Source organism: Columba livia, chromosome 1 (genome assembly GCF_036013475.1).
Source record: "Columba livia isolate bColLiv1 breed racing homer chromosome 1, bColLiv1.pat.W.v2, whole genome shotgun sequence".
NCBI classification, from domain to species: domain Eukaryota; kingdom Metazoa; phylum Chordata; class Aves; order Columbiformes; family Columbidae; genus Columba; species Columba livia.
This window is the reverse complement of record NC_088602.1, coordinates 21927877-21943017: the sequence shown is the minus strand read 5'-3', so window position 1 is coordinate 21943017 and position 15141 is coordinate 21927877. Positions and strand designations below refer to the sequence as shown.

General features: G+C 43.4%; 1 protein-coding gene across 2 annotated transcripts in view; it reads left to right on the top strand.

The window, feature by feature from the left end:
• Positions 1-15141, top strand: part of SPATA13 (spermatogenesis associated 13) — a 151895-nt gene that overhangs the window by 60434 nt on the left and 76320 nt on the right. The gene's annotated exons all lie outside the window — the stretch shown is intronic.

The window sequence follows — 15141 nt, the reverse complement described above, 5'->3', positions numbered from 1 at the left end:
TAATAGCCTGCCATCTGTGTGAAAAGGACAGTAAGATGACTCTTTAGCTTTAGATGATGTTCCTCACATTTAGATGCTGTAATTCTAGCAGCACACAGGATTTCTTCCCTTACATCTTTTGCATTTCCAGCTAGATAGACTTCAGACAGGGATATCTAGTTCACCCAGTACTGAGGTATCATTAAATGACTCCTTGTTCAATGCACACATGACTTAAGGTGATAGGATGTTTTGCTTCAAGACAAAATAGCAATTGCCATGAGCTGCCTGAAGGTACATGCCGTTTCCAAAACAACATTTAAATCTTGTCCAAGGAGGGAATTTAAACACACTTGTCAGTGCACTGTATTTTAAATGCATCCTTGTGAAAGAAACTCTTTAAATACAGAGTTCATTACTTAACCCCTGATATGTCGGAGTCACAATGCCTCAATAAAACAGAAAGCTGTTCTAAAGACACAGGGAAAGAAACTGATTGATCCTGAATAAATGTTGTTGGCAGGCAAGGAGTAGAGGAGTAAATGGCTGCACTGCAGGTGTAATGAAGCATCACTGCCCGGACTTCTATCACTGCAGATGATGGAAAACTGAGGTTCACCAGGGCTGAAACAGCCCTTGGTTAACCCTGGATCAGAAGAGCATCATGGTTGCTTTAGAGTTCCTTGGCCCTCTGAGCTCTTTGTCTATTCCAGAGGTAAACCTATGACAGCTATGTATCATATAGGATTCATACCATATAGATTTCTTAGGGTCACAAAGTGATCTGGGCTGCCTGTTCTGCACTGTCTATTCCCTGCAGGATGTCTCCAGAGTCTCAAAAAATGTTGTAAGTGCATTAAGTTAGCCTGGAGAAATCAAACTGAATATAATGAACGCACATATTGTCTTAAAAGAACAAACACAACTTTTCCTATGGCCAAATATGCACTTAGTGTGTTTGTTTGTTTTTTAGAACAGTGGATTTGACAATGCTGGATTTCATGTTTTTTTCTCCAAGCCTTTGACAGGTCACTGTAGGCTTTGAATTCTGCTTTACATAACCACAAGACGACTCAATAAATGTCAGCTAATATCAGGAGATTCACTTGCTGGCCTCAGGGGCCAGAATTTAGCACCAAAATCAACAGTCCATCAGAGATTCTCACCGCAGGACATTTAATACTTTTTCCTCAACTTTTGTGCCATGGTTTCTGTTTTTCACAATGGGCATACTGTATTTGCTCTTTGCTTTGGTGTACAGGGAGATAGCTTTCCCTTCCACATCTGTATCATCTCCCTCCTCCTCATGCATGCACCTTTCAGAGTTGCAGCCCTGGTCTCTTGGTATGTTCTTCATCAATCAGTTTGCAGAACACTATTTTTTCTCTTGTGCCTTTTATTGCAGAATTACAGGACCAGAAGTGACCTCAGAGGATTTGTTGAATCTAATGTGCTGTGTGTGAGGCTCGTGTAATTATCTTCACTTTCCTGCTCTGCTGCATCTATACTTTTGTAGCTCCACTGCAGCCTCTTCTGCCCTGTGGTCCTGCATGCCCAATGAGATGACCTGTGGTCCAGCACCCTGCTGCCTCTTGCCTGAGAGGCAGGGAGCAGCAGAGAGGAGACAAGCTTGGCCACTCTTTGGGATCTGCTCCTCAGCAGGGTGCTATGGTTAATGGACTGCAGCTTGGAGACACCACCTGCAGGCTCTGTGCCGCTGTGTGACCAGCCTCCCTTCACAGCTTTAGCAGGAACTCCACACTGATGTGTTCTGGATCTCTTAGGCCTTTTTTTTTTTTTTTTTGCACTCACTTGAGAAACTGAAAGAGACAAATAACATTGATGAGGCTGAGCAACAGTAAGTTACACGTTTTAGAAGCTTTATTTGCCATTTTGTTTTCTTTTGTAACTATAATAATTACATTGTCCACGTCACATAGATGACCTGAACTGCAGAGCTGTCTGCATTTCAGTTACTTCTGCATGTGGAACATATCATCTTCTGGAACAAACTTTCAACAATATTGCAATTTTATAATGGTCAATAAAGGGAAGATGTTTGCAGGATGTTCATCCTCTTCCCTCCCAGCTTGTTCTGAGCAGGGATAGAGCACAGGGGCGCTAAGCACTTGTTATTGCTGATTACCTAATGCTCAGCATGCAAGTGGGGAATCTGTTCCTATGTGATCAAGACTAGATGAAAAGCTCCCTGACCAACAGATGCCTGAAAAAACAGTTTGTTCTCATTCCACACTATACCTTGCAGGTTGTCATAATGATTTGCCCAGAAGTCTACTGCTGCACTGCGTATAATCAGGTAACTTCACTGAACTTAAATTAGGCATTCAGAATATCATTCACCCTGAGCAGAGGCAAGATCTTTATTACTTTTAATAGCTCAGTTACTATGTTACTTAGTCTTTAATTCATTGCTTAAGTAATCTTCAATTCAGAGTAAGAAAGCCACCTCTCCATATGTTGTTTTCTACAGTCCCTGTAGGACTTTGATGTTGTGTTTCTTTGTAGCTGCTTTCCCCCTGGAAATGTTGCATGTAATAATAAGTGTTTTAAGAGGAAGAAGGTGTATTTGTGTTTTCTCATATACCTTTGCAACTCACAGATGCAACAGCACTGGACTGAAGTGGTTCCAGAGAGACAAAGTGGTTGTGAAGGGTCATAGATAGCCACAGTACATTATCATTAGGTGTCAATATTGTTATGTCATATAATGATTTGCCAGTAGACGTGAGGAATGCAAGTACTTTTGGCTCTTGGCTACTAAGAAGAGGTGATGCTTGCTGGTACCACACAGGCCCTGGAAGGGCTGTTCCTCCAGTGATTGCTTTCTGCCTGTGCTGATGTGAGGCTGGTTTGCTCGGCTGGGGCTCTCAGTCCCCTCCGGCAGCTCCCAGTTCACTTCCAGGGCCAGAGCACAGTTTGCTCTGCCTGAGACATTGCAGGTGTTCCCCAAAACCTGCAGCCTCAGGGCTGAGAATCAGACAGACTGTATTACAGACAGTCCGTGTGCCCTTTCTCCAGGATTTCCTACATCAGTGGGAGTAATAAGACACTAAAATCTAAAACAATCCACAAAGAGCTGTATAATTAAAACAAAACAGTATTATAGGACTAGCTGGCTCAGACCACTGCTTCAAATAAAGCCAGCACTCCAAGAGACAAGCCTTTTCATACCTTTGTCTGGCTCCAGGGCAAAGGAGAAGACAAGAAAATGCCTTTCAGTCCTTCCCTTTGATTTTTTCCAGTTGCTGCTGGATTTTGTGTGAATTTCTTGGGGCATTTGGTTGAGATAACACAAGGTGACCATCACATTCTTGGGATGTAGGCCTGTAGTGTGCAATGGCTGATTGCACTTCACCAGATGAAGTGAAATTGTCCTTGGTACAGCAACTGTATCAGCATGTCATCTCAGTGTCACTGAGCTTAGAAGTGGCCTTTCCAAGCCTGGCTGCCCCTCCTGGGCAGCAGGGCTGTACCTGAGCTGCCACTATTGGTATTATCTTTGCTTTCTAGATAAGATGAACAGAGAATTTGACTCAAGCACAGTTAAGTCTGATAATTCTCACAACCGCTAAATTCATTCATTATTTATTGTTGTTGCTTATTATTTGTGAAGAGTTGGCTTTGTGCTCAGCATTTGAATGATTTCTGACTCCTGTCTCCACTGAATCTTTCAGAAATATGACAAAAAGGAAAGCAAGTTCTTTTGCTAGTGAAGATTAAAAAATGCTGTGAAGCAAAGAGGAAAGGACTGTTGTCACTCACCATTTCCATTTAAAACATGCAGTGTTTGGATTTTTACTGTGATGCCAAAGAAGTGTTCCCATTTGGAGGCAGTATGAATTATGCTAGTTGGTAAGAAGGACCAGGGAGGCAGTCATAGGTGCTTTGGAAATTTCTGATTGTCTTAGGGCAGGCAGACAAATTTTGAGGGCAAAATACCACACAAGCCATTTCTCAAGTTGTCATTAGTGGTCTGTTTCCCTTTTATTCTACTCTCTATTTTCCAATTCTTGATTCTTAGAGATGGGCATCATGGAAATACAGATCAATGAGGAGTGCAGACTCTGGGGATGTGAGACGATCCCCACTCTGCAAGATGGTTGCCTGTGACAGTGCTTGTGCCTTTCCAATTAATCTGTTAGTGACAAAAGGCTTTCCTGTGAATGTAGCATCAGTGATATCAGTATCACTTAGTTTCCTCAGCAGTCGCATTGCATCTTCTGCCTTTCTTGGCTTGTTACATCTTTCTCCTTGTTATTTTCTGAAAGAGTGACAATTTTGGCCAAAAAAGTAACGTAACTACATGGAGAGAGATGGTGCTGTAGTGGCACATTTGATTCAGGATTCAGCTATTCAGCTCTATTACTGTCTTGTGGAATACAAAAAAAAAAAAAAAAAAAAAAAAAAGGGAAATTTCCAAGCAGTCTACACTTATTTTACTAGTTTCTGATTAGTTTTCTGACTAGTTTCTGCCTAGCTCCAAGCTCTGGAGAAGGTGGCAAGGCAACAGGCTTGGATCATCTCCCAATCTCCCGGATGGTTTCTGGCTCAAAGGCATCTCTGGAGTCAGTCATGATCTTTAAGCACATTACCATCTAGATGCAGGTTTTGCATCTTTAATCCCTGTAAGCATAATTAGATAGGCCTGGATTTAACAGAAATGCTGAAGAAATGTTAATCCTCACCCGCTTGCCCTGACGCCTTCTGAGTCCCCTCCCAGAGCTCTGTGCTGGGGGCACAAGTGACACCCAAGCAGGACAGGTGGGATCTGAGAGTTCATGAGGAAGCCCGAAGCACCCCCCCCATGGCTAAGGCAGTCTTGAGCAGCTCCTCTGTGTCCAGGACCGTAGCACAGACTAGAGACCACAGACCCAAAGAAAAGTGAGATGTTTCTACTGACCCTGTGCTGGCAGTGCTTCAGTGCCCTGTGTTTTGGGATTTTGCTGAATTGCAAAGAAAACTGGGATTCAGCTAACGGAGTGCCTGACACGTCTGGACCTTGAACAAACTTTGTCCCCATAGTCGTAGTTAACAGATTCAGGGCTGCATCTCATGCTCCTCCTTGACCTGGCTGATTTTCCTTTGTCATCAGTAGATTTTTAGGCTCTGCCTCATTGCACATTAAAAGACCTGTATCCTCCTTTCACTGACCCAGGCTTGCCCTCATTTGTCCAGGGGGCCCTTCTGAGTTTGGGGAAGGAAACCTGTGTTTGGTAGCTGATATCTCTCTGTGGCTGAGGGCAGCATGTGCATGTGTATCTGTCTGTGTCAAGACTTATCTGCCTTTCATATGGGCTTCTTTCTCTCCAGCTTAGTTCAGTGTGTGTTCATGGAGAATTTGAGGATAACTTTTGCAAGCAAATGCATCCATGTGAAAGGAAGGGAAAGAGAGCAAACACAGCTGTCCTCTGGACCCCAACCGCTGCCTTTCTCACTGTACAAATGCTGCCTGCATCACTGATGGGGATGGGGAAGAAGCTGTGATTTCTGCTCCTTGCAAGTGTCCTTCCATCCACTTGCAGCACTGCAGAGGGAATATACTAAGGAAAGCATGTAGAAGGTAATGGCAGGTAGAAAGAACAAGATTTCAGCATACTTCTGTTATTTCAGGACAGCTGTTATGCCCAGTTTCCAGAGGGGTAGCTGTGCTTGCAAAAGGGTATTCCAATGTGTATCACTGTCTTGGTGTCATTTGGATGACTGTACTTTTTTGGCATGTGTGACCAGAACTGAAACATATATCTTGTCTATGCACTGATGTAAAAAAAAGTGGGAAAGAGTCTTATACTAAAATATGTGCAAAAGCACATGTCTCGACAACAGCCTTTCCTTTGAGTTGCTGTGGTCCCTGTTTTTGATCGAGTACCCTGCCCCATGAGTAAGAGTAGGTGGGTAAGAAGCACATTTCAAGAACAGGTTACTCTGTGTCTGACAAATGTTTTGCACGGATCTGAAAAGGAGACATTGTCAGGAATCCTTCATCCCATTAAAGGGCCTAGAGGTCCAGTCCAACTCAGAGGTTTGGGTTTTGAACAAATGGGAAAGATTAGCTGGCAACTCCGCACTCTTTCCTTCTCTAGGTAGAAACAAGTGTCATGTTTTCTGAAATCAGCAAACATCAGCAACAAATTCACGGTGTTTATGTCCAAAGTAATAAAATCTTATTTTGGAATGGGCCATTTGGCCTAGTTCAAAAGAAGTAGGAACATTTCTATTTTAAAAATTAATACATTCACTTTATTCTAGTTGCTTAAGTGAGAGTCAATGGAGTGTCAGAGAGTGATAATTTAGTGCTTTTAAACCATCCTTTTTAAAGTCTCAAAGGAATCCTAAACATATAAAATGTTTGCTATATATAACAGATGTGTTTACTTTTACCTGAGTCATCATCCTCCTACTTGTATTGCTATTTGTTTACTTAAAACCAAAACACAAGTCTCTGGGGAAACCATTGCCAAAAGCAAACTATGGATGGTTTGATCTACATCATAGTTACTTCTCTGAGGGGCCTGAGCAGTGTAAATTCTCATCCCTGCTGGTAAACACACCAGGGTATGCTGAGAAAGCCAAAGTAAAGGACACTAAATTCAGGGTTTAAAAAAATATTTTAAAACAAAGATGCTTTTTCTCCTTGTGTCAGTAACATGCTTCCCTACAAAAACAGCTTTCTGTGTAGTTTCCTGTGAGTTTATAAAAAGCATGTGCTGAACGCTTTGTTCAGAAAACTGCCCTTCTGCAAACAGAGAAAATTAATCTTTTAGGAGGCTGAAGTCCTGTGTCAACTGACATTTGCCTGCTGGTTGTAGCACCAGCTTGATTCTAATCCGACAGCCACTGTACTTGACTCACCAACAACTAAAACAACTAAACATGTGGCCTGGTGCAACCAACTTGAGCAGCTGTCACGACTACTTAGCAAAACAGGGTGCTGTGACAACTACTTAGCAAAACAGAGTGCAAATGTCCCCAGGGCTCCTGTTTCTCAGAGGATGATTCAGGAAAAAACCTGGAGTGAGCTTTGCAAAGGCCGAGCCAAGCTGTGGCTTTTGTGAGCAGGGATCAGCAGAGGGGCAGGCAGTGTCAGCTGCTCACAGGGAGGGTAGAAGATAAAACGCTGATGAGATATGATCCACAGATCACAAATGGGAGGATGTGCCAGCTTTGCTGAACTTACAGAGCTATGGAGGGTGAGTTTCCAGAGGACCAGCAGGACAGCAGTGCTGTCTTCACATTGGTGGTGTTACCAAATTCTGCAGGGGTCCCCTGTACTAAACTTTCATGATCTGTAAGTGGTTCTGTTTCACCTTCCTTAGTAGACTAACATTTCCACAGCTCTTGTCAACAAAGTAATCAAGCACCTCGATGTAGGAGTAAACGTCTTCTAAATAACACAGTCAATTTAATTCGATTTTGGACTTGCTGAGTGCACTGACACAGCAGGATGTCAGTACAAGTACAAATGGCAAATATAATACAACACCCACAATATGTCGTCAGTGTCAGAGTAAACAGGTTTCTGTTCTGAACAAGACACTACTTTGTTCCCCACACCTGCTCCTGCCCTCAGGTGCCAGCAGATGAGCTGTGGCCTTGTTCTGGGCTGCCTGGCCACTGACTTTGCCTTTCCTTGCCAGGCTCCAGGGGCAGACAGCTTGGGAGGCCAGCTCCTTACGGCCAACAGACAGCTGAGGATGGAAAAGAAAATTTGACAGAGCCTGTGCGGTAAACTCCAAAATAGCCATCGGCCAACAGGATATGGTCAGAGTAACATGGTCCTGGAAATTCAGAAAAAAGTAAACAATCTTGGCATCCTGGCAGTGTTGTGATGGAGTGGATGGTTACAGTACATCACTGTTGTACTCAAGTTTTCCTGCAGTCCCAAGGTTCAAAGACTTCTCAGGGTAGGTCTAAACCACTTTTATTCTTTGGTCCCAATAGGCCTCCAACCATCTGGCTGCAGATCAGCATGTGAAGTACCATGCAAAAAGTTCTGTGTTTCTTGCCCTGGTGTACAGGTAAGAGTAAAGGTCAATAAATTCAGATTCAGATGAAGCAAGGAAGAGCAAATTCCAGTGCCAAGGGCTTTCTGCTCAGTGCCCTGGCTCCAGCTGCCAGGCATTTAAACCCACGGCTGCAAGCAGGAGGTGGTATGTAAAATATGAGAAGTGGCCAAGTTTATTTAATATGTTGGCTTTTCCATTGCTCTTAGCACTGTTATCAGAGCACTTAACTTAGTTACAAGGAGCAATGTGGAAAAACACTGGCAATCATAAAATGAAAGCTACTTCCAAGTAGCTTCCAAATTAACTATTAGTCCCTTTGCATTACTGGAAATCTAATAAGGCACTGATTACATATAGGACGTATGAGTTTTAAAATATGCTCAGCTTCAGCTTTTATATACATATTGCTCAAAAAGCCTTTGGGCAGGAAAATATGAAGTTATTTTATCAGGAGTTCAGCACTGATAACACAAGGTCTTCCAAGCTGGCTGCTCAGATGCTTTCTCTCCATTCCCACATGGCAGCTGAGAAATAGCCAACTCTGTGTGCACAAAGGTAATTTTTCTCAGTCGTTCTTTGGGAGGGGCCCACAGTAGCTGGAAGATGGGCTAATCAGCCCTCTAGTATTGGATAGCTCAGCTAATGGGAAATCCCAAATAAGGCAGGTCATGAGGAAAGCCCTGGGGAACTGACAGCAGCCATCAGCAGGTGTCTGTAGAGCTTACCAGAGCTGCAGGCTCTGCGAGGGTTTGCTCTCCTGACTGGTGTTCCCAGGGGCCTGGGGAGCCAGGCTTGTCCATGTGCTTTGCCAAAGGGCAAAACTTGCTGTGTAGAAGAGAGGGCTTACTAAATGGGGACTTAAATGGAAAAATGAGATATGCTTCCCACAGCCACACACAGCTCTTTCCTCCTGTGGTTGCTTCAACAGTCAATGGAGCACTACTGAAGAGTACTGGGACCCTGTGAGCTCAAGCCAAAACTGCCTAGAACATGAAGAGTGAGCAATGGTCAACTCTTTGCTCCCATGATGGCTTGAACCTGTAAATAATCAGGATGGGAAAACAGCTACTCACTGGTAATGTATCAGAGTACTGCATCCTGTGGAGAAACGGACACAGCATGATCTGCACCTCTGTTGTACCTGTAGCTTTTAGACCCTTCATGCCTTGTCCTTCATTCTTGCCCTCTACTAGGTTGCATTTTTGCATTCATGCTTGAGCACTGCAAAAGAGTGAAGCCCAGCTTCTTTACCCATTCTTCCTCCCAGTTTTCTTTACCATATATCCTTGCTGCTTGCCTTGTTGGCACTGCTCCAATTAAAAAATAAGATTATCCAACTCCCTAGAAAGGCAGAGAATTCAGGAAAACAAGTGAACAGGGGGAGGGAGGAATGTACAGCTGGAAATGGGGGTGGGAGGGAAGGGGAGTTGGAGAGGATAGCAAAGTTCACCTTTCTGTGACAGACAGCTTTTAACTTGGTTCAGTGACCACGTGAAATCACAGCTTTCCCCTGAGCAGCAGCACTCATGTTAGTATTTTCGGAGGGACTCTGCAGCATGAGGAAATCTGGCAGATTCTGGCAGAATTCTTTCCAGAGGCTGTTGGTGGAGTTGGTATCACAGCTTGGACTACATGCAGATATATCACATGTTCAGGTTCTGATTGATTGACTGATGCTGTGTCACAAGAAGGCTGTGCTTGGGAAAGCATCCAACTTGCAAGCCCTGCCTCTCTTAACACTTTTCATCCAGAAGATTCATGGCTAGAGGAGGAAATTCAAAAATGTCAGGCAAGGCAGGATGCAAACTGGTCTTTCAACTTGCTGGGCCAGCTGAGCAAGAGACTTGAACACTAACATTGGGAGACCTTTGAAAGTATTTTTCTTTTTAGAAGGCAAACTACGTCCTTAAAAGATTATGCCTCCCTGTAAGCAGGACATTTAGAAAGTAATTTGAAATCACTCCTACAAGTGTTCAGCCCTCTTGGAAGCATAACTGGCTACAGCAGCCAGTGCAGTGCAAAAGCCATCGAGGGAGGAAGCAGAATGTCAGCCTACAAGTATTTGCTACAAAATATAACACACAAAGAAATTACATTCCCCAAATCCTTCTGAAGCAAAGCCAGGGGTGACTGCACCAGCCTGCTATGGTGTGCTGGCACTGGCAGCTGATACTTGACACTCCCTGAGTTTCCTTCCTCCTCTGTGCAGGTGTATTGCATCAGCGGGTGAGTGGCACCGGGGAGGGGGAAGATGATGTCAGTGTACCAGGGCTGGGGTGGGAGCTGGTGTAGGCTTGCAAGCAAAGCAGTCAAGAATCGCAAGGTGACTTGGTAAATCAGAAGGTAGGAATTCAAAGGAATCTACAAAGTTCTGATGGAAAGAGAAACTTTCATCTTCCGTTGTTTTTTCCTAATTTTTCTCCAGTCACAGTCCTGGTATAAATATTGCATCATCTGAATGGACTCTTTGGTGGCTTAAAACTTTCAGGGCCTTGCAGGGCAAAGGAGCTGCACAGCGGCTTTAAACAAATTAACACTTTCATGGCAGTTGTTCCTGTCTGTGTCAAAGAAGAGCTTTTCTTTGAGAGGAGATGAAAGGTCTCCAGCATTGTGCAAACCATCCTTCTATGCTCACCATGACTTGTAAAGTATGTACAGGGACAGATCTCAGGCTCAGCTAGGAATCAGCAGTAACAGCTATTGTTGCACTGAGGCTGCAGCTGACACATGTTAAGATGTTTTTGTTCCCTGAGCACTTCTTCCCCTGCTTTTCTATCAGGAAGCACCCCAACCCAAGCGTTGTCCTGCTTCATGACTGCGTGTTGTGAAAGCGCTGTCACACCTGCATGAGCTGATTCACTTCTCAGGCTGCAGAAAATTAAACAGAAAAAAAAAAAAAAAAAAAAGAACCATTTTCTGTCCATTGAGTGAGCTGACTTGGCTAATCAAATTGTCAAAGGAAGAGCAGTCATCAGGTGGAGGTGAAGACCACAGTCCAGAAGGGAGAGAGGGGACTTGCTGCACTGTTTCAGTGGTAACAAACCACCTCCTGAAAACGTACCCTCTAATACAAGTGCTCATTTTGTCTCTCTCTAGCATAGTCCTGTGAAAACGTTCTGGATTAGCCTCAGTAATTTTCACAGGAAATTTTTTCCAGATCATTTTGAGACTGAGAAGAAGAGGGATAAAATGTTCCACCATGTCAACAGATCTGAGACAATTATAATCTTCAGAGAAGTGCGAGAGAGATAAAGAAATAACCTCTTAACCCTGTTCATCTGTGGCCTGGACAGCATCTCTGGCTGTGGCCTAAGAGTACAGCCAGGCAGTTTATTTAAGCTGGGCTAAAAAATAACTGCTGCCAAAAAGTGCCAGGCAGCCCCTCTCCACTTACAAGTTGGGTGCAGTCCTGCTGTTTTCCTCAGATCAGCACCGATGACTCTGTGGTGAGCAGGTCAGGGAGTTAATACAGTGCAAAACAATCCCACAGGAAGAAAATGAAGATTTTTCTGCTCAGTGAGTGAGATACATCAGCTAATGGTGGAGTCAGACAAACGCCAGCTCCGCCATAAAGAGATGGGCAAAGGACAGGCCTTACACCGGCCGCTGCTGTCAGAGGGCCCCAGCTTCATCATCAAGACCTGCGGGCAGCAAAGACATCGTACCTGTGCTCCAGTTAGAATATAGAGTCCTTGCCTCTTTAGGCATGGTACATCTATCTGCTGTAGCTGATATATCCATCGTTGTGGTATTTAGGGCCCAGATTCAATAAAGTTCAATAAGGTGATGCCAAGGCATTTCCCAGAACACCATACTGAACAAGGGTATGCATACAAAGTTCAGAAAGCTTGAGCAAGTGAAACAGCCACAAAATGAGCTCAGTTCATTGATCTGCTTTGGGTAAGAGGCATTGGTTTAAACTGAACAGGAATTTCAGCTTTAGCTTTTGAAAGAGCAGACCACAAACATTCTTGTTTTGTTTGCTATGTGCTTTTATTCTGCTTTTGCCTTTTAAGGTTGCCTCAGTATTTTGTGGCCTTTTATGGACTGCATCCTGCTGGACTGAGCAGGATTCTGAGGAAATTATTCTGTAAAACTCAATTTATGGTCAGCCTTGAAATGGGCAGGAGTTCTCAGCCTCACTTGTGACGGCCTGGTGTTCCCTCCAGACACTTTTGAAAGAGTATTTGAGAATCCCATTGCTGCGTGTTAAGTCAGTGTTACATTCTATAGGATAGTTCAAGGACGTCTATAGTAAGTTCATGATTTGCATTAGGGTGTCTGTAGTTTCCTGTGTTCTCCCTGCTTTGTTTCATTCCCTATGGCAAACGCAATTCCCAAACTTCCCCACCCCAACATTCGGTTGGCCCCCACCAAATAGGTCCTTGGCCCACGTAGGGATGTAAATAGATGCCAAATACGTGGCCTGAATAATTAAGCCTTAAAAATCTAACGAGGAAAATCCGTTGTCACACAAAAGGGACCATACAGATAAGAAGCAGGTACTCGAGAACAGTCTTTTACTGACTGCACTTAACCATAAATGCTGGCCAGAATTCAGGAAGGATTAGGTGTTTCTACAGGAACCGGAGCATTTGCAAACATAGCACTAAGCAGCCGCTAATGCTTTGCGCCTGCAGCTCTGGGCCAGCGCCCATTTCTCCCATGCGTTCACTCCTTCGCTTCTTAAAGCACCATTACAAAAGGACACAGGACTTTTCTGCCATCTCGTCAGTATAGTGGTTCATCTTCAATAGCAGTTCCAGTCAGTGTACTTGTGCAACTTTCTGTTATCTCGTGAAATCCTATGGATGATGTTGACCAATTGCTACAGTTCTAAGTTATCTGTGTATGGTAAAACAATCTAATTATGATATGATTTCTGAGGAAACAGTCCAAGCAGGATATCATCACCATTTGGCCAAAAACAGACTCAGAAAAACAAAGCTAACCGGTCTTAGAACAAACTATATTGTGTATATTTACCAGGAAATCTATTTCTAGAGTTTTGCTAAAAATAACTTATAGGATGCATGCCACTGTTGTTGGTTGGTTTGTTGTTTTCTTTTTTTTCCTGCTAATAGCTAATTTAATGGAAGCTGGGCTCAACTTCCGAAGAGCAGAGAGACTTTAGTACCTATATTCTTGCTAACAGCAGAGTATTTGTTTGACAGGCAGTGTACAGCAAAAAAATCTCATTTACTTCTCGTATATTTTATCATTTTCTACTAGATGCTAGTATGTTATTCAAAGTTGAGTTTTTGAGTTTCTGGTGACTGATTTTATATACCATGTGTGGAGGATCACAGGCTTCACCCTCTGAAGCAAGACTTTCTGAGCTAAGCCAACTGATATTCCTCAGATACCTGCACAGCTGCAACACAACAACACTTCAGTGGCTTACAATCTGTAGGATGAGGGAAGACCATTGTCCTGTTTGATTGAAAGAGCACAGGTACTAAAAGGCTTAGAAGCAAATGTAATATTATGTACAATCTAGTGTAACTGGGGGCTGCTGTTCTGCAGTCCCACTGAGCTGCCTGACTCTGCATCCAGCAGTTGCACAACTGTGACTGGGTCAGCTTAAAGAGCCGATGGAATGGAAAATTACGGCTTTTGGTGGGCTGTTTTTTGAGTGGACAAGCTTGCTGAAAGGGCTCTGAAAGTGCCCAGCAGAGGCACAGAGCAAGGCAAACACAGATTGCAGCGGGGGTTGCAGGGAAAAGATGAAGATGACGCTCAGCTGTAGCTCATAGTTACCAGCTGATCAGGCGCCACCGTGTTGAGCTGAGCTCAGCAGCAAGCCCAGAGAAGATCTGGTAAAACCACCTCAGTGCCATCAGGCCTACAAACATGTTTCAATTGTTCCATGGGCTTCACTGCATTATTCATGGAGCCAGGGCAGGGGCCTAGCAGTCCAGGCCACCCTTTTGGAGTCGCTTTAAAAATATTTTTAAAACTTAACCAAACATTATCTATTGACAATGTTTTGTGGTAACATACACAGTAAGTGTAGATTGCACAGCAACATTGTTTTGTGCTACGACTTAACAAGCTTTATAATACCTACCAGTTTCTTAAAACATTTAAAACAACATTTGTATATCTGGTATTGCATCAGGATATTAGCTGATTTATTTGACGAATATGTGCTGATGCCGGAACTATATTTCATAGACTCTATCCTTTAAAAAGTTTAATTAAAACGTTGCAAAGGGTAAGACTTCTAATTTTTTTTTTAATTTTATTTTTGGGAGGGTGGGAGAGGATGGTATGAGGAAAATGAGAGTGACTGCGTGTTGGTGGGAAGGTTATGGTCTCAAGGTTGGAGGAAAAGAGGTTTTATCTTGCAAAATGCTGGATATCTCAGTCTCTCTGCTGCTCTGTTGTTTCCAAGCTTAAGCATGCATTTAACCTTGCTCAAAGACAAGTTTTCCCCAGTAATTAATACACAATTTGACCTTTAAAGAGATTCATAAATAAGGCAGTTTTTATAAGGCCACATTGAGTTAAAACACTGAAATGTTGCTTGTAAAGCTCTTCTCAATTCCAAGTACCAAGGTTCAGGTTTTGTTACTTTACCCTCCACCCCCAACCTTTTGCAACTGGGGTCAAAAAAGCCCCGCAGGGCAGCACGGTTTCACACACGCTACCAGTCCGCTCCCATAGCCTAAATTACCAGTAAAAGGGCTAGAAATCTGAATGCAGATCTGCGGAGGGTGGCAGCAGTTTGGATGAGGGGATGCATTAAAACCCATTAAACCCCACGTGATCCCTGCAGCACAATTCTCTTTTATCTCTCTCCTCTCCACCGCCTGGAGACTAAAGAGCTCATCTCCATAGGGCTGGGGAAACAAAGTCTTCCGCAGGCTTTACTTGTTTCTGACCCTCTGCGTTTTCTCCCAGTATCTGTTGTGGCTTTGTAAACTTTATTGGGAACCTTCAAGATGTTTTAAGCGTATTTGGAGGAATCTGATAAATAGATAAGTTAGAGGAAAATACAAAACATATTGGAACCTCCTTAAAAGTTCTTAAAGTTTTACTTACACATTAGAAATGGGCTATTTGTCTGAATAATGGATTCTTTCCTTTTACTTGGTAATACGCTTCCTTCAAAGAGTTGTGGAAGTCCTTCATA